This window comes from Dermacentor albipictus, chromosome 9, assembly GCF_038994185.2.
Source record: "Dermacentor albipictus isolate Rhodes 1998 colony chromosome 9, USDA_Dalb.pri_finalv2, whole genome shotgun sequence".
In the NCBI taxonomy this organism is placed as follows: Eukaryota; Metazoa; Arthropoda; class Arachnida; order Ixodida; family Ixodidae; genus Dermacentor; species Dermacentor albipictus.
Window position 1 is genome coordinate 125,098,938 of NC_091829.1, and position 20,844 is coordinate 125,119,781.

Consider the following 20,844-nt stretch of genomic DNA (forward strand, 5'->3'; position numbering starts at 1 on the left):
ATTGGCTTAACTCATTTTCATGATCTTTTCAAATATCTGGTGCCGGTCGATCACTGTCCATTCACTGACACACAACGATTACGCATAATCTTCACTGTTCATGCTTAGTCAATTCTTGCGGTAAGATGCTATCGCATACATTTGCCGCTTCATATTGAAAGAAGACTGGTTAGCGCGCACGTTCTCTTAAGGCAGAATAAAGATGGCGATTGTTCATCGACATGTGTGCAAACTACAGAAAGGTGACTGATGATGAAGGAACTAGAACCATGCTAGTACTGTGTTTATTGACAAAAATAAAAAAAATAATTATAAAAAGGAAGGAAAGAACGCCCAGTGCCGAGTTGGCGTAACGATTGCAGCTTTATTTCTTTTTGACCCAGCACGCAACATTATTTCTTCCATGCGCTTTATCTATGGGTAAGTGTTATCACACAACTCATTCATTGCTCGTTCATTACATGGACCAAGCAGCCCAAATTAGCACTGTACTAGAGATTACTTACGCATCGCAGTGCACTGCTTTGCACTGCATTGCAACACTGCAGTTCGCTATCCCCAGTAGCAAACCATCTGGTTGACCTCCCTGCCTTTCTTCTTCTTGCCTTCTCTATCTCTTTGTATAAAATGCACTGCCTTGTGGGAGGGAAAGCATTCCTCCTCTTTCAGAATTCGAATATTTGTCACGCAATCATTTTACTGTTCCAGCAACTAGAGCACAAATGGGAAAACGAAACCGATTCTGTTATGTTCTCCGTGCTCGCAGAGTGTGGCACCAGGGGGCAGCGCGTGCGGCGCTTCCGATCTAAAGAGCGGTAGTCATAGTTGCACATATGTAGTCAGCCGGATTTTAACGTTTGGTCTTGTAAAAAAAATGTTTTGTTTACTGTAAGTATGTGTTGATTTGTACTCAAGAGTGGAGCAAGGCTCCAAGGAAGAGAGATTGCCGCATTGGGAGCGATGAACAGAAGCGATGGATGGTCAGGCTGCTTGAGTCTTGGCATGTTTGAATTCGCTAAGTTCTGAATTTGTCACTGTGTGGTGCACGCTTGTGTACTCATCTAAAACCCCTTAAAAATCGTAAAGTAGTGACACTCTCCTCCTCCGCCTGCACTCATCCTCGTTTTTCCTCTCTTCCACGCTCCCTCCTCGACCGGAGCGCCGCCTACACTGCTCGAGCATAGCTGACGACTTTCCCAGAGTGAATTCACGCATAGCCAGGCGTTGCGCTTTAAGCGTTCGCGTTGGCTTTCCAGCTTCGAGTAACTTTTTGTGCAGCATAGAATTTCTATACTAATTGTTATACAAATTCAGTGACGGCCGCATTTATCTTGCTGTTTTTATAACTATTATTTAAAGATATCTGAACGAGCGCGAACACTGTGCCTTGACGACTTCGAATGTATCGCGTGCGCTACATTTAAGTGCGCAACATTTGTCAAGTGCGTGTCGCAAGTGCTTATTGTGAATGGTTGTAAGTAACACATTTGCGATCGAATACTAAAATATCCTGACCTCCAGCAAGCCCTCAGTAGCCAAAACATTCCACGTCATCCTTACTATGTGAATTCGCGGCGCGTATCAGCTATGACGCACAAAGGCCGACAGAGGGCGGGAACGATCGCTGCTCTGAAGGTTCGAAAGAGCTACAGTGCCGCAAGCGTGCGTGCTTTCCAATCTTCTAAGCATGCGCAAAGGCGCTGGTGCTGTTATGTTTCTCGTGCCTCAAAGTCGACCGAAATCCGCGGGTTTTTTGTAGTATTCATTCACGAAGCGGGAATGCGGTTACAGCGCTTCAGTCAGGCTCGAACAAGTGGATAACGTTTTCAGGTTAGTGGCTCGTCAAGAATAACATTTCATCGTGCGTTATCTCGTCCGTTCCCGAAGGGGCGTACTTGTCGCGGTCCGAGTTGCACTAACGTCCATGCATTCAGGACGGTTGCACTCGCTCCGAAATAACATTTGGAAGGTGTGACTTTAGTGAACTGATGACGGTAAGTGAAATGATGCAGTCGCTCACATTGAGGCGCCCTTTGTCGTCGCAGAGATATAGTTGTAGAACGAGCTACTACTTGGCAAACGAGTAAGCGAACGACTAAACGAATGAGCGAATGACGACTAAATCAGACGGTGAACGAGCAGGTGACCGCACGTTTTCTTTGCGAGCGCTCCAATGCCGCATATTAAACTACACACACTTTAAAGCAATCAATGCCTACGTCTGAAAGACTTACGATGCTGTCATTCGGCAATGAACGTGGTTTCAAGAGTGCACGCACACTTTTACTTTGTATCGCAAATCCATGGGGCGACCGCCCATGACGAACACGAACAAAAGAGGCAAACAAAGCTATTCGCTCTGAACAAGGCTAGTTAGTAACCACAAAATGGGAAGAGTTGCTTTCCTATGACGAGTTTTCACGCTCGAGCTTCAACTTTTGTCAAAATGAATGCCTTGAATCCTGAAGGTTTCGTAATCGCGTTTTCGCACGCAGCCTCGCATGTCCCCCGCAATCAAGCCTGTCTGCGTACAATACGATTATTGCACAAAATACGACCACGTACTGCTTATATAAACAAAGTACAGGTCGCATAGACTATACTATGAGAGCCTCGCAACTTCCTCGTACGGTCGTGTGGAGAACGTTGGTCTGATGTTCTCCCTCCCAATTCCATGCACCCATGCGTTTGTTGACACTTGGCGCTTACCGGACAGTATCGACAAGAGCTTCTTGTCTTTTCTGAAACTATTTTGGCACACGAAGACGCAGCGGGTTATGGTGACCGAATATGCCATAAAGCGACGTCGCACTTGCCACAAACTTACTTCAAGGCGCTCACAAACCAAACAGCACAGAAAACCAATGGCGCCAACATGCGCTTCTCGCCACTCCGTAGACGCTTATCAAGCGAAAATGGTGCTGAAGCACGACTGTAAACAAACGAAGCCGGCGCGAGGGCCCACGTGAGGTCATTAGGCCAATAGCGACGCAGCGTCGGCCTGGGCAAGAGCGCGCGGGGAGGAAGCGCCATTCTGTAAAGCGTGGTGCTACTTTGCGAAGTTTAAGGGGCTCTATGCCCGTCATGTGCCGTCGTAGCGCCGGGACATTTACACTGAATGTTCTTCGCTTCATCTACGAAACTGCATGCTGCGGCATCGAAGTTGTCCTGTGTTCGGGTGCACGTATACGCTTGGACATGTGATAGCCCGCTTTCAACGGATGTTCAGCAGTCTGCGCGGGCTCGTAATTTGCGCATGAGGTAAGTCCATTATAATTTTATTTGGTTTTCATAACGTCGGCATTAAAATGATTTGTGGTAAGCCGGCATCGTGAGCAGAAATATTGTTTCAAAAGACTACTAAGTAGCTTCTTAGGGCAATGATGACGCATGAATGGGGAAAAGATCACCTACCGTTTCAGGTCGATTTCAATGGTAGCTCGATCAGCTCGATCGCAGTTTGCCGTGCGAGACTTCTAACCTCTTGCTCACTTGCGCTAAAAGCGTAGAATAAAACTGTATTCTGTAGCGTCCTTGCGTTGACACTTGTACGGTCTTGAGAGGATATTGTATCCAATTCTTTAAGAACTTCTGTAAGAATACGGAACTAAACATTCGAGATAATAGCCGTGGCTGACTACATGTGATCATTACTTTCTTGCTTGCATGCACATTTTTATTGTAGTAACCAAAAAAATAACTTCGCTCTGGCTGCTCTGCTGTGTGCTTCCTTCGTTCAATGCTTAAGGTTTAGCAAGATGTTTTGCTTCGAATGATGTCTGGGTAGCCAAGGCATTCGTGTCAGTAAGCAAGCTGTAAGTGCTGTATCAGTTGCAAAAAAAAATTTGGACATACAAGAGAAGCGAATGTAATTATCATAGACTTTATTTTACGAATAATGCAGTTGTATTACTAAAGCGGAGAGTAGGGCCGCTATCTTGTACACGTTCGAAAAGCCGACGTTCGATTTCGCCTCACGCGATTGGACTAGATTGGCCTAGGCCGCGATATCGGCGCAGCCTGGGCAATCCCGCAAGGTGAAACCGAACGTCGGCTTTTCGAACGTGTGCAAGATAGCGGCCTAGATATGCATGGAAATCAGATTGTTTTCATATTCAGCAGGAACAAGGTAACTCACCATTACTAATTAATCATTTTCTTTTACTGAAAGACTAGTTGCTGTGTTCTTCTCAGCTCTAGCTGAGAAGAGGTCTGCTGCTGCAATGGGCTTGTATCTCTCAAGTTATTGTAGTATTGTTGCTCTCAAAGTGAGTGGATTTTTTTCGCAGCTTTTTGCTATCTGAATCATGGCCATCTACGTAGCTGTGTGATCACTGTAAGTGACATTGGAGTACTGGTGGACAAGAACCTCTTTCATTATTGCAACACATATGACAAAGTGCAGCAGTGGCAGTATGCGAAGGCGTTAATATATAAGCCAAATTATGTTCTATGCGTTAATATTTTAATATATCGATGTCATTCGATTGTGGCTTAGCATTCAAAAATGCTGAACAGGGAGCAGTAATTTTAATTTGCGCTTGGTAAGTTCTGCAAGCAAATCAGTTAAGCTTTTACCCATGAAATGGGACATTTGTAGATGTGCTCTACGAAGCTCCAGTCCTGAATAGCTTTAGAGTTAGGTGATACCACTATAATTTTTCTGTAAAGCATGCAGCAAGGTTCAGCATTGAAGGAAGCTGGCATCAGCAGAGGCCTATTTACTTTGAAGTTCAAATGCGGTGTTCCTATTAGCGTGATCTTATAAAATTTAAGCATTAGTTCTAATCTTGTATGAGGCACACTTAGATGAGAAAATTGATTTCTTTTGGACAATGGCTGAAATGCATGGGTAATACTTTATATATAGGCATTACATCGTTATTGATTAACCAAGTGGTGCTTCCGCAGACTAAAATTTACAGGGCTCTCATTGAATAACGTCAACCTTTGCTGTCGCGTTTCGGCAAGGCGTTTTATATTATACGAGATTACTTTATTGCGTCACATCATAGAATAAAATTTGCACTAAAGTTATTTGGCTTTGTCTATAAAACCCTGCACACTGGTGCATCATGAAAATCATGTAAAACCTTGTCATGCAGCTTACCAATTGGCATGAATATAATGGAATATTGTTTTTTATTGTTCCTCACCTCAGGATGTACTTCACGTTATAACTTGTTCGTGACAAGACTATATTGCAGTTTTCTCTCTTTGCATTTTCGTACACTTCGAACTGCGGCGAGCTAAACCACAGGGCAACAATACTGAAATCGCCACTGTGAGTGGAGCCGTGTTGAAACACACACAAAAAACCTCGGCTTTGCCGCGTTCGACTGCGTCGCGGGCACTTCTGAAGTACTACCTCTCCAATAAGCTTGGCAGCATACAAGCGCCGTTCACGTCTATGCGTTGCTATCTGTTTCATCGTGGCATCACACCATATTATAATCGTAATATATGTGTTTGTTCTTTTTCTAAGACACTGATAGTCCTGCCCTCGTGTTATGTTTGCAGTTGCATCATTTATGTGCAAATAACCAGAGCTCCACGTTCCATTTCATTGCAAAGTAAGCTGCTAGTTCCTAAACAATTCTCTACAGCAGGAAACCAAAGTTGAACTGCTGAATAGTACCAAGCAACAGCCTCAGTGCAGTCTCAGGTAGACAGATTGCATCGGTCGTGCAGACGTGCACAGTGTACCTATTTAGTACTCGCTGAAAAATTTGGCTTTCTGAAAACTAAATAGTTAGGCTCCTTCAGGCATGCGCTATTGGACCATGGCTCGTGCCCTCAGCAAATGTGGAAGATTATGACTGCACGTATTTTCCTAACTCGTTTCTCTTATTGCAATGTGATTACTTCTTCTATAAGTAGGAAATGAATCACATAGGCAATAAAAAGCCAAGAATGTGTAAACTTGAAGCATAGATTGTACAGTTTGATGACAGAATACACCATAAACACTTTGCAATTAACTTTTACGTGACACAGGGCTACAGCATACAGTAACCATACTGTATGCTTATACGGTGCCTCATAAATTTAAATTGTAGTGTAACTTTCCAGCGTAGGCTTCTATTGTGGCATTCTGTCATTGGGTTGGTAACATGTTTCATACGTCCAGGAACTAGCCTGTCTAGCAACAGTAATAAAATGCATCATCTGTACTTTTTGATTATTTGATACTATGTGTAGGCATTCGCTTAGAAAATGAAGCCACAGACAGCGCAGAGTAGTGTGACGTTCTCTGCACGCGCTGCAGATTCAAAAAAGTTAAGTGTAAACTGTTTTCAAGGTTCTGACGAGAAAAGAAAGCCAGTATAAAAGGGTGCTCGCCACTGATCTCTACTTCAGGCAGTGGATAGCAAACCAAGCGCCCTGGCCTGAAGCCAACCTTGTCACGGAACTTGGCGCTTCACGACTTTGCAGCAGCACTTTTCCTGCACGCTTGTGCGGCATTTCTCCCCTAAAATACCTGCCTGTTGTGCCGTAAACTACCAAAGCAGGCAAGAGTAGTGCTTCGAGAAGATGCCCACAATTTTTCTATTGCAGCGCCCACGGGAGGAGAACAAGAAGAAGACGCAACGTGCGGATGCGTGTCGCGTCGGCTCCGCAGATTTTTAATGATTTTCGGTGTACATTCGAAGAATTCCCCGACGCCTTAATATCGAGAAGGAAGTGGAAGTCCCACGGACCACCCTGATGTCATTCTCAAGTAGGGGGACCGTTTATTTTCGGTACATCGACCATTTTTCTATAACGCCACGCCATCACGGCCGCTAAGCCAGACCCAACAAAGCTGGTGGGTTCAGCCCGCGAGGTCGCCTCTTTTCGGGTTAGAGCTGTAAGATGACAGCGGCAAGCGTGGAAGGAGAGGATGTAGCGAGAGAACAGTATGAGGACGAAGAAGGTTACCGTGTTGTGAAGAGAGGAGGTTGTGCCAACGAGCAGACAAAATCTCACGGAACCAAGGATCACGCAGCGCGCTTCTCGAGCCAGAACGCATTCAACAATAGGTGGAGCAAGGGACAGAAAGCAAGACAAATCATGGCGGCAAGCAGGATGCCAAGTTTGCCGAAGGCAAAGTACAAGATAATAGTGCGCCCACGCAACGGCTTCAAGGTCACCGACAATGGGATCAATCGCCTAAAATGTTGCGTCGACAACGCCGCGAGAATCCCCAGGAAGGAATCAGAAGATGACACGGTGTGTGCCAACTACAAACAGAAGATTCTAGTGATCAGCACGTCATCGAAGGAGCGCGCCAAAAATACAGGACCATCACTCGACTGAGGATGGGAGACAAGGAGTTCGGAGCCAACGCGTACGAGTCGACTCCGGAGGGTGCATTGAAGGGAGTGATAAGAGGAGTAACGCACGAGGTGTCGCCTAGAGAAATAGTGGAGATGAGAGTAACACCGAGGAATCCGACGGTCCTCATGGCCAAAAGGATGGGGAACACCACGAACGTCATCCTTTTCGACGGGCTTCACGTCCCAAACTACGTGAGATACGGAAGGGCACTGGTCAAGTGCTCACTATACCGGAAACAAATAGACATAGACGTGTGCTACAAGTGCGGACGCCTCGGTCACAGAACCGATGTCTGCCCGAACCCCAACAGCAGGATATGCAGAGGCTGCGGGATGGAGAACCCGCCGCAGGACCCTGATTGCGAAGCGAAGTGGTCCTGCGGCAAAGACCACGTCATGGCGGATCGCCGATGTAATGCCAGATACGAGTTACCGTACTTGGTAAAGAGGCGCCGCTGGGAGCGAGCCAGACGAGAGGAAGAAGTGATGTACTACGAAAGGGAAGCTGAGAGACGGTACAGGCCAGGACGGGAAGACTGGAGACAACGGTCGGGACATCGAACGATGGACGGATCCGGACTGGAAGACTTCCCCAAGCTCCAGGCAAGGGACATCCAACAACAGAACTAGATCGAGATCGCGGTCCAGATTGAGATCAAGACCAGCAGTACCGGATCTCCCGGATCACAGGGGGAAGGAGGATCGCAAAGCCCAAAAGGAAAAAGCAACGTCATCGGCACCGCGGGGCCTTTACAGGTGAGCTGGGTGGACGCGGCTTCCGGGGCGCGTGCGGACGCAGAGGCTGCTTTACAGAATAGAGTTAAGAGACTAGAGAAAGAATTGGCGCAGATCAGGCAGAGCAATGTTGCGTTTATGGATGAAATTAAAAAAAAAAACTCAGGGAAGAGAACGACAGTTTCAGGAGCGGGAAAGTGCCACGCAATGAGGAAACCTCGCGATTTATAAGAAAGCAAAAAGACACAGCAGTGGAAGAAGACGTAGCACTCACCCACATTAAACGTAAGACCGAGAACGCTCCGATTGAAACCGGAGTAAAGAAACCCAAGCCAGCCACGATGATCCAAGAAAGACAGCAGGAATTTGAACAGAACATCGAAGCCAGCATGAAACAGAACGAAATGAAATTTGAAACTAAACTAGAACTGGGAATGAGGCTTGAGGCAAATATAGAGGCAAAGATGGGGGCGCTAGGAAAGGTGATACTACAGCAAGTGCAACAAATGATGGCTGACTTCGAAGCGAAACTAGCAATATGGTGACCGCAAACAACTAGGAGAGCACCGGTTCAGACAGCCATCAAATCGTACACTAGGCCCCCGGTACCCTCCAAGGGATTGCAAAACCTGTAACGCTGCCATGGACAGACGAAATAGATACACGATTTGGCAATGGAATTGTAGAGGATACGATCGAAAACGATACATTCTGCAACAACACCTTAAAGACAAAGAAAACCCGGATATTATAATGATGCAAGAAACGCACGGGCTGGAAAAATTGTTGAGATACAAGTGCTTTGGTACTGCCAAAGGGAGACGAAGGCGCTAACGACGTTGGTAAAGCGAAATCACTCGGTCGTGCAACACGACACGGATGTTAAGTCAATCGATCACATTTTTTTCGAACTCATACCCATGGGAAAACAAATGACAGTCTCTTCGCATTAAATATTTATAGCAGTCCAAAATGCAGGTACCATAAATTTCGAACGCTCTTTAATAAAACCCTATCCATAGCGGACAACCGAGTGGTAGTGTTCGGAGGCGATTTTAACGCCCTACAAGTGGCATGGGGATACAAAATCGAAACTCAGAAAGGCAGAAATCTCTGGCTAGACGTGCAACAGGAAGGCCTGACCCTCGTGACCAACCCATCGGTTCCCACGAGAATAGGTAACAGCGTTTGCGCGGATACTACGCCAGATTTAACGTTCACCAAGAACATACGGGGCATGCAGTGGACAAATGCGCAACACGACTTTGGGAGCGATCGCAATATACTAGAAATAACAGTAAAAGCAGGACCGCGCAAGACAAAGGGTAGACAAGCTAAGATTGTCGACTGGGACAAATTCAGGAAAATAAGGGAGGAGGCCGACGACATGGCACAGGGTATTGAGGAATGGACCGAAAAACTAAATGGAGATGTCACGGCAGCTACAAAAATGGTCCCGTCGAAGGCGCATTTAGATAACATAGACCATAAGCTTCTACACATGTGCGAAGCTAAGGCAGGGTTGCAACTCAGATGAAAAAAAGAAAAATACAACCGGACGCTTCGTAGAAAGATAGCTAAATTGAACAGGGACATAGAACAGTACGCCCAGCAGCTATGCATACAACAGTGGGAAGGAAAAATGCAACGACATGGACCGTCAGATAGGAATGGCAAAAGCGTGGAACATCTTTTGATATTTGTTGGACCCGGACGAGACGAAGTGGCACATAGGCAAAATATAAGTCGGCTAATACAAGCGTACCCAGGGACAGAGCAGGACTTCCTCAAGGAAATCGGGAAAAGATACATCTCGCAAGTGATGCCCGTCATACACCCTGACTACACAGGACAGGTAAATGACAAATTAGACAGCAAAATTGGTGAGTCAGAAGTCAGGGCAGCCCTACAGAAACTCAATACCAGGTCGGCACCCGGCCTAGACGAGGTAACGAATAAAACGCTAAGGAACTTGGACGATGAGTCTATAACTAAGTTAACAGTATATATTAACGAATGCTGGGAGGCCGGGCAGATTCCGCAGCAATAGAAGACGGCACAAATCGCGTTAATACCTAAACCGGACAAGTGACTGCAGATTGAGAATTTGAGACCCATATCTCACTTTTTGCGTGGGGAAACTCATGGAGCACGTAATCCTAGCAAAGATAACCACCTACCTCGAGGACAGTGACGCGCTCCCACTCAGGATGGTAGTATTCAGGATAAATCTCTCAGCCCAGGACGCTCTGTTACAACTAAAACATCAGATCATAGAAGATTCGGGAAGATCGACAAAGGCAATTCTTGGGTTGGACCTAAAAAAGGCCTTCGATAACGTAACACATGCAACAATACTAGATAGACGAGAACTAGGACTGGGAAAACGGACGTACAATTATGTACGCAATTTCCTAGCCGGCAGAAAGGCAAAGATCACGATAGCGGACCTAGTTTCGGAGGAGATCGAGATAGGCAGCGCAGGTACGCCACAGGGCTTGGTCTTATCACCGATGCTATTCAATCTGGCGCTAATCGGGCTGCCAGCCAAGCTACCAGAAATCGAGGGACTCAACCATACCTTATACGCTGACGATATCACCTTATGGATGAGAAACGGAAGTGACGGGCAAATAGAACAAACGCTTCATGGAGCGGTTGAAATAATCGAACAATATCTAGAGGGGACAGGGCTAAAATGCTCGGCAGAGAAATTGGAGCTGGTACTGCACAGACCGACTGGCAGAGGTCGAAAACCAGGCAACTACAGGGAAGATTTCACCCATAGAGACGAGATACAGTTAGAGACGGCCGATGGGAAACCCGTACCCAAGGTAGACAGGATCAGGGTATTGGGGCTCCTCATCGAAGGCAAGGGCAACAACGGAGAAACCCTCAGAAGACTGGAAGGAACTGTAGCGCAAATCCTGAGGCTAATCAGGAGAAGAGCAAACAAACATAGCGGGATGAGAGAGGAAAACATGATCAGGTTAATACAGGCCTTCGTATTAAGTAGAATAGTGTACGTAGCGCCGCACTTAAAATGGCAGGTTGTGGAAAAGATCAAACTAGAATGCCTCATTCGGAAAATATACAAACTAGCCATAGGGCTGTCGATCAGTTTCAGCACGAACAAGCTGCTACAATTAGGACTCCACAACACGATAGACGAGCTCACTGAAGCGCAATGTACGGCACAATATGAACGCCTCTCTAAGACTAGAGCCGGCAGACACATCCTAGAGAGACTAGACATACGTTACCACGCATAGCACGGTTTCAAGGTGGACATCCCGAGAGAGACGAAGGAAAGAATGGTAATAACCCCAATACCAAAGAACATGCACCCAGAACACAATAAGGACAGACGAGAGAACAGAGCGAAGCAGATACAAAAGAAATTCGGCAGAGACAAGGACGCAGTCTTCGTAGACGCAGCTTGATACAGTCGCAGACGAGGGTTTACGGCAGCCGTAATCGATAGCGAGAAACAGTGTAAGACGTGCGCGACGATACGCACCACAAGTAACGAGACAGCGGAAGAAGTAGCCATAGCGCTCGCAGTAATTCAGACTAAAACAACTGTGATAGCCAGCGACTCTCAGACGGCAATAAGAAATTTTGCCAATGGCCGAATCTCCCCGGAGGCACTACACATTCTTCTTGCAGGAGGTGAAAATTTCAAAACAAAGGTGTACATCACGGACACCCACTCACACCCTCGCGGAGGACGGCAACAACAAGGCGGCCCACGACGCGGCTCGAGGGCTTACGGACCGAGCCGCAGTCGCAAGTGACGCCCCGACACCCTCCGGACGTGACGGTGCAGTAAATGAGTTGGAGTGGGAGGACATAATGACAACATATAATGACATTACGAAACACTATAGGTTACAGAGGGGCATATTCCCATGATCTCACCCAAAATTGAAAAAAAAAACTGTCTGTCGCATGGCGACAGTTACAAATTAGGACGTATCCGAATCGTGCGCTCTTGCACATCATATATCCGGATATATATCAAATGGACTAATGCAACACATGCGAATCCAGAGCCACTCTGGAGCATATCTTATGGCAATGCCGAGGGATACATAAAAATAACGAGAACGCGGCCTCTAGCAACAGCCTTCGAACGCGCTGGGAAGCCGCGCTGCTCAGCCCCGCCCTCGAGGATCAACTATGGGCCGTCCAGCGTGCCGAGGATGCCGCCAGGACCCACGAACTCCTGGCCGTTACTTAGGCTGGGCCTTTGTCCCTCGCCACCAACTCGCAGGACACGAAATAAAGTTATTTCCTCCAGCGCCCACGGCATCGCTAAGTGCCACGCCCAGTGGAAACACTGATGAGAAAACCCCTTATGAAGGAAAACACTATCGTATCAGGTTCAGATTGTCGTAAAAGCGCTTACCAGACATGTAGAGGCATCTCCTAAAATGTGGGAAACCACGAAGGAAAAATTTTACGGCAGCAATAGTAACTGATCACACGCACTAGTTAGTGCACCATACGCCCTGCTTCCAGGACAAGCCGGTGCACGACAGCGTATTTGCATTGTCTTCACCTGCATCCGGTGCGACGAGCGGCACCCAGCAAAACGCATTAGAGATCAGTGGTGCCCAGTGTTTTGTGTCGCCTTTCTCGGCGCTAACTGAACACATGGTAAACTGCTTCCAAAGCAGAAAAACAGAGAGCAAGGTCTTTGAACACATTGCATTTTAATGTGGGTGGTACTGGGCAAAGCAAGTACTGTGGCATAGTAGCTTAGCACGAGGCAAGCTAGGAACCAAGAAGTCAGCTAGTTGCTTGCCAATGGACAATATTTTGTTAGGATGTAGAAGTTAATTTTTTATTCTCATCGCTTGTTTGTGTAGTCGAGACAACTTTCACCACGGGAGAAGAAGCCTTGGAAGCATGAAACTCTTCCCGAAACCAGCTTCAATATATCCTGTGTATGCGTAACATAATTTCATGGCTCCATGAAATTATGATTCCGACTGCGTCGCCTTTTACTGTGGTTGTCTTTTTTGATTGCGCAACCTGGTTCTTCAAAGCAATACATCAACAAGCCCACCAAGAAGCTTATTCATTTGTTCATGTAATTTTAGAGGTCCATTAAAGGGCATTGAGTAAGGGGGGCAGCAGTAATTACATGTCAAAAAAAGGAAAGTCAAACATCGTTATACAATATCAATTCGCAACGAAATCAGGTTATCACCACATGTTTCCCGATTGGAGATGGATGCATTGTGATCCAGGAGACTGCTCCAGTGTGCAATGTGGTGAGTGAAATGTCTACGTTTGACCATGAAAGCGCGTGAAACTAGGTGCGTTGGGAATGTGACGAGATGTGCGCACAGGATAATCATGTGGCAAACAATGAAAGTTATTACTATAAATGTACCTGTGAAACAGATATAAAAGATCAATGACGCGGTGGCCTTCTAATGCCTGAAAAGTTCTAAACTACATGAGTAAGCCCACGTGCTAACACGCGTGTTCATGATGTTTGCCATGCATTTTCCACTACATCTGCTGGTCATCTCTATCTCGAGACTCAAGCTGATGCTGCCTTTAGAGAAATTATGGCTGCGAGCTTGCTTTCTGAGAGCGGGCTTTTGAGTATACAGAATGAGCTTAACACATTAAATGCCAGAACAAGTAGCTGAGGATTTTAGATCGAGACTCTTCAAAGCCAGATTCATCTAGTGGTGTTAATACGCTCCTGAAAGTTGTTGATTGTTACGTTCATATGCTGCCCAAGCATTGCGATAACAATTTATTGACTTGGAGCACATAGCAAGGGTGTACTCCACATAAGCTGGTAGCTTTTTGCTACATCTTCAAAAAGTGGTTTCTTGTTCAGTTGAGATTTTAAATTCTTTGCATTGTTTATTAGGCGTTGTGTCTTGTTTTCTTTTTGTATATGTTCTTAGTTAAACATTTGAATAGTGAACACAACTTGACGGTTTTGCTTGATTTTCTAGGTGGTACGCCTTTGCTGCAAAGCAGTTTAACTTCAAAACTGCTTGCACCTTACTGAAGGAAGCCCTTAAAGCAACCATAGCCACAAATAACGCGTATGACATGATTATAAAAATTGTAATAGTGTTTTTTTATCTACAGGGTGTCTCTATGATCATCCACCAAGATTTAGAAATATCTAAATGCTATTTAGCTAGACAGAACTAGGATAATGTTTGTCGTCGCTTGGAGACACTCAGATTATTTTTTAATTTCGCCTAATTACATAATTACTCCTAATTAGTTAAGAAATTCTCAATATAATAATTAGATAAAGTGTTAATGAAAAAAATCGAAAGCAACATAAAAACCTCCCGATACAGCTTTCTGTTGCTCATTGCGTGCTACATAAAAGTGCTTTTTCCAAGAAAGAAGCCCGCGAATACGTGCAAAGTGTCTTGAGAACTTTGCATGTGGGAATTTGGTATCCCAAAGCTATGAATGCAACCTAAATGGTTCTTTCAGGGAAAGGACTTAGCGCAGAGAATTAGCCTCATTATGCAGCCTGCGGAGACAAGGTTTTTTAGACATGGGCATGGCCCTCAAGAAAGATGCCAAGGCCATGGCAGTTGATCGCTGAAGCCAACTCCACTAGTGGTTGCTCCATCAGGGACCGTGAAAATCTCCCCTAGGGCACAAGTCTAATTCGGTGCCACGACATTTCTCCTTCAGTTTTTCTGCCTACAGAGGTAACCAAGTGGTTCAAAGATGGCCAAACGAAAGTGAATTAACAGCTTCAAACGTAGAACTCGCTCGAGCTGAGTGCAGTTTAGGTCTGAAATTCTTCACTTATCATTTACCGAAACCGGAAATAAGTAGGTGATGTAGTCTTCATATGGACACCTCATATCCGCAGAGAATTAGCCGTGAAAAAATCCCCTTACGAAATCTTGAATATCGGCCAGCATGACTTGGCGAACATAGGATAATGATTATGAATGCTTCTTTTGAAGGTAGTGGTAGCAGACTGAATATTCTAAGTGATTAGATACAGATTAGAAGACAGATTCTATTCCACTATGAGAATTTTAAATCAAATAATTCTTGTCTGATAATTTATGTGTGTCGAGTGACAGTGCTTCCTGATACAGTGCTTCTTGATGCTTCATTCTTGCTGACATCATTCTTATGCTGCACAATTCACCTATTTAAATTCGTGTTTCTCCTGTACAAGCAAATTTACATTCATCATCATAAACCTTCTAGATGATCTCTAGAAACATGCTGACGAGATCAGAGGGCGGCGTTCACCCCAGGCTTAGATATGCATTCAGGAGCCAAGCAACTTGCACAAGTTGGAAATACTCCTGCTAAGTAAGTTCTTGGTATTATCGACAAGGTTATTTGCGAATATGATCTTGCCAAAATTGAGAAAACTGCCACTCTAAAACATGCCAAGCGATATAGCTGACGATGCACACACATTCCAACTGAAGCAAATAAAACTAAACCTACCATGATTGCTCAGTGGCTATGGTGTTGGGCTGCTGAGCACGAGGTCGCAGGATCGAATCCTGGCCACGGCGGCCGCATATCGTTGGGGGGCGAAATGCGAAAACACCCGCGTACTTAGATTTAGGTGCATGTTAAAGAGCCCCAGGTGGTCGAAATTTTCGAAGTCCCCGACAACGGTGTGCGTCATATCATGTTTTTGCCCCGTAAAGCCTCATAATTTTATATTTTAAAATCAATATATTTATAGCGCCAAATGCAAGAATCATTGGCATGATTCCAGTCTTCCAGGGGAATAATATCTGTATTCCGATCTAAATCTGGCATCCTTTATAATTCAGGCTAATAAATGCCTCATGAGGGTTGTGGCGGGAAATATACATGTTGTACCTATTCCTAATTTTTTTACTATAAGACGTGATTATATTTAAACAGCAGTGAAAGCACTGAGATCACAGTACCCAATACTTTATATTGCTCCAGAAACCAGTTTCTCTGCCGACCGCAGCATCCCACATTCACACTTTTTCACAGAAAATGTGAGACAGAAGGCACATAACACTTCATCATCATCATCAGCAGCAGCAGCAGCCGGGTTACACCCACCGCAGGGCAAAGGTCTCTCCCATACTTCTCCAACTACCCCGGTCATGTACTAATTTAGGCCTAGTTGTCCTTGCAAACTTCTTAATCTCATCCGACCACCTAACTTTCTGCCGGCCTCTGCAACGCTTCCCTTCCCTCGAAATCCAGTCCGTAATCCTTAATGACCATCGGTTATCTTCCCTCCTCTTTACATGTCCTGCCCATACCCATTTCTTTTTCGTGGTTTCAACTAAGATGTCAATACCTCGCGTTTGTTCCCTCACCCAATCTGCTCTTTTCTTATTCGTTAACGTTACACCCATCATTCTTCTTTCCATAGCTCGTTGCGTCGTCCTCAATTCAAGTAAAACCATTTTAGAAAGCCGCCAGGTTTCTGCTCCGTACGTGAGTACTGGTGAGACAAAGCTGTTACACACTTTTATCTTGAGGGATAATGGCAACTTGCTGTTCATGATCTGAGAATGCCTGCCAAACGCCCCCCAACCCATTCTTATTCTTCTGATTATTTCAGTCTCATGAGCCGGATCCGCGGTCACTACCTGCCCTAAGTAGATGTAGGCCATTACCACTTCCAGTGCCTCACTACCTATCGTAAACTGCTGTTCTCTTCCGAGATTGTTAAACACTGCTTCAGTTTTCTGCAGATTAATTTTAGACCAACCTTTCGGCTTTGCCTCTCCACGTCAGTGAGCATGCATTGCAATCGATCCCATGAGTTACTAAGCAAGGAAACATAATCAGCGAATCGCAAGTTAATAAGGTATTCTCCATTAACTCTTATCGCCAGTCTTCCCTATTGGCGGCGAGGAGTTACGGAGTCGCCATCTATCGGAAGCGCCTCGCTGGCGTAGTGTGAGGGATCACGCGGTGCGCTCCTCATAGGTTTTGCTGTCAGCGCTCACTGAAAACACCACGCGCGAGCTCTCCCGGACATTTCTGTAAGTACTTTCGAAACGAGAGAAGTTTCTTACTGTCTAAATAATAATCTTGGGCAAACTGAAAGCACGCAGTCGTTTACAGATGCTATCTCTTTACCGAATACGTACAGTGAACGCCACTGCGCGCGGTCGCCGCGATGGAGTCTCCCGAACCGGCTTCTTGCGTGAAAGGTAGTAAACGCTGAGAGCAAACTATGTGAAATATGTTCTTATAGTGTTTGTATAACTAAATGGAGCGTAATAGAATGAAGCCTCAATGCAGCGATCGCGCAGATTCGCAGCGACCGACTGCGCGTCTGCATGCTTGTCCGCGCGCGCGTTTTCGCACCGTGCCATGAGTTTAGGCCGCAGAATATGAGCATTGGCAGTATACAAGCAACCATTGTTGCGTGGGCGCTATCAGAGCTGTTCAAAAATAATTTCATTGTAGAGACTTCGACGCCTACGGGACTGTGATGTGCCGTCGTGACGATTCAATCGTTTTTTTCTTCTAACTTCTTTGACTTTTCATTGCTATTTCTCGAGTTGCGTCGCACTGTATGTTTATCGGTGTTCTCAGCGTGCAATTTCCCACTGCTCCTTTTTTGTAATCCAGTGCATTAATTCATAACACAAACATGACCATATGCCATGCTTTTTTTAAATGTGCTTCTTACCGCTGCCTTTCCACTCCACTGAACTTGCCAGTATCTATAGCATCGACAAGTTCATAGACCAAACCGTCATGACATTAGTCGGGCAGCGGACTCGGGCGAGCGCCTCAGTGCGCGTTTTTCGAACATTGCAAACCCGGCGCTGAAGCAGAAATCTTCCTCGCGTCTGTGCTTGCTGCATACCCGAGTTGTAGCCGATGACTGTTTGCCGGTTTTATGTTTCGCGAGTCAAGCTTCACGCAGCTCCTTGTCCTGCGGCTACGTGTGAATAAGGCTGACACCGGCCTCCGTTACGTGCGTCCGGCCCTGCGGCACCGAGCAGTAGCCTACCATATTGCGCGCCTTCAAAGGCAGCCACTACCTATTGTAGTGCTTTCAAGCATCGTAAAGGAGACACTCGAAGCGGGAAAATTTTGCCACTAATTGAGGACCGCAGCGTACGAGGGAATTTAAACTCGTTTTCAGCTCGCTTCGGCGCGCCCGAAGCAGCCGACGTGGCCGCTATGTCCACGTGATCCCTCCTAGCACGTTACGCCGACGGTGGCGCCAACTTTTCCAGTGGTGGAGCTCGAGGCCAATACCACCAGTAAACACGCGGTAAATAGCATTGGAGAGATCGTATCTCCCTGCCTGGCACCTTTCTTTACTGGGATTTTGTTGCTTTCTTTATGTAGGACTACGGTGGCTGCGGAGCCGCTATAGATATCTTTCAGTACTTTTACATACGGCTCGTATAGACCCTGATTCCGTAATGCCTGCATGACTACTGAGGTTTCGACTGAACCAAACGCTTTCTCGTAATTAATGAAATCTATATATAGGGGTTGGTTATATCCTGCACATTTCTATATCACTTGATTGATAGTGTGAATATGGTTTATTTTTGAGTAGCCTTTACACAATCCTGCCTGGTCCTTCGCCTGACAGAAGTCTAAGGTGTTCATGATTCTATTTCCGATTGCCTTAGGAAATACATTGTAGGCAACGGATAGTAAGCTGATCGGTCTATAATTTTTTCAAGTCATTGGCGTCTCTTTTCTTATGCATGTGGATTATATTAGCGTTCTTCCAAGATTCCAGTACACTCGAGGTCATCAGGCCTTTCGTATAGAGGGTGGCCAGTTTTTCTAGAAAAATCTGTCCATCATCCTTTAACAAATCTGCTGTTACCTGATCCTCCCCAGCTGTCTTCCCCCTTTGCATAGCATCCAAGACTTTATTTACTTCTTCCAGCATTACTTGTGGCATTTTAAGTTCCTCTAGGCTATTATCTCATACATTGTCGTCGTGGGAGCCACTGGTACTGTATAAATCTCTAAAGAACTCCTCAGCCACTTGACCATCTCATACAAATTAGTAGTGATAATGCCTGCTTCGTCTCTTAACGCATACATCTGATTCTTGCCAATTCCTAGTTTCTTCTTCACTGCTTTTAGGCTTCCTCCGTTCCTGAGAGCATGTTCAATGATATCCATATTATACTTCCTTATGTGAGCTGCCTTGCGCTTGTTGATTAACTTCTAAAGTTCTGCCAGTTCTATTCTATTTGTAGGGTTAGAGGCTTTAATACATTGGCGTTTCTTGATCAGATCTTTCGTCGCCTGCAATCGCTCACTGATATCCTGTCTAACGGAGTTACCACCGACTTCTAGTGCACACTCCTTAATGATGCCCACAACATTGTCGTTCATTGCTTCAACACTAAGATCCTCTTTCTGAGCTAAAGCCGAATACCTGTTCTGTAGCTTGATCTGGAATTCCTCTATTTTCCCTCTTACCACTAACTCATTAATCGGCTTCTTATGTACTAGTTTCTTCCGTCCTTACTCAAGTCTTGGATAATTCGAGTTCTTACCATCCTATGGTCAATGCAGCGCACCTTGTCGAGCACGTCCGCATCTTGTATGATGCCAGAATTAGCGCAGAGTATAAGGCCTATTTCATTTCTAGTCTCGCCATTCGGGCTGCTCCAGGTCCACTTTCGGCTATCCCGCTTGCAGAAGAAGGTATTCACTATTCGCACATATTAGTCTGTTCTGCAAACTCTACCAATATCTCTCCCCTGCTATTTCTAGAACCTATGCCATATTCCCCCACTGACTTGTCTCCAGCCTGCTTCTGGCCTACCCTTGCATTGATGTCGCCCATCACAATAGTGTAGTATGTTCAGACTTTACCCATCGCCGAATCCACGTCTTCATAGAAGCTTTCGACATCCTGGTCATCATTACTGGATGTAGGGGCGTAGACCTGTATGATCTTCAATTTGCACATCTTGTGGGATGTCGTGTCTGCCGAAGGACGAACCCCAACATAAAAACGTAACGCTTCTTTATTCGACTAACGCTGGCAGCGGACAGGCATACCAACGCTACGTTCGTCCCAGTAGCGGAAGGTAGGAGGCGGTCTTTCTCAGCCAGGCAGCCTGTCTTTATAGCCACCGTCGGTGACGCATACCTCGAGGGACGTGGCGGTGGCGATATGTTTTATCGACCATGCAGTCCAGCGTACAGCTCTGTTATGCTGGGCCAGATGATAGGCAGACGGAGGGTGCGTAGAAATATGCGCGGAGCGGAGAGCCTTCAGGGCCGGTATTTTGTAGCGATGCCTTTTCCGATTCTATGCCTTTTCAGGCTTTTCGCGCTTGGCCACTGGTCAGAGCGACGGTCGGCCCACATTATCAACGCGATCAGGCGGCCGTGTGTGGCGGATGATAAGAATAGCATAGAATAAGGCATAAGGCATCGCTACAAAATAGCGGCCCAGGGCTTGAAAAAATCTGGGCACCATACGCGACGTCCGCTGCGTGTAGTGACAGATGCAGGCTGCGATGTCGGTGGTCGCGGACTGGTATTCCCTGCTTCGGCGGAATTGGTGTAGGCCGGCTTCAGCCGGTCGATAGAAACGTGGACGGCGTTCCCTTTAATGCGCAGGGTGAAGGTTTTGTCGTCGCGACGGAGAACTGGGTAGTGTCCGCTGTAAGGTGGCTGTAAAGGCCGGGGGATGGTTTAGTCGCGGAGAAAAGTGTGCGAGCACGTTGCCAGATCCTTCAAGACGAAGGGGGCGGTCTTACAGTGGTGAGCTGCAGATGACGGGTGGAGGGCAGCGACGGTGCGT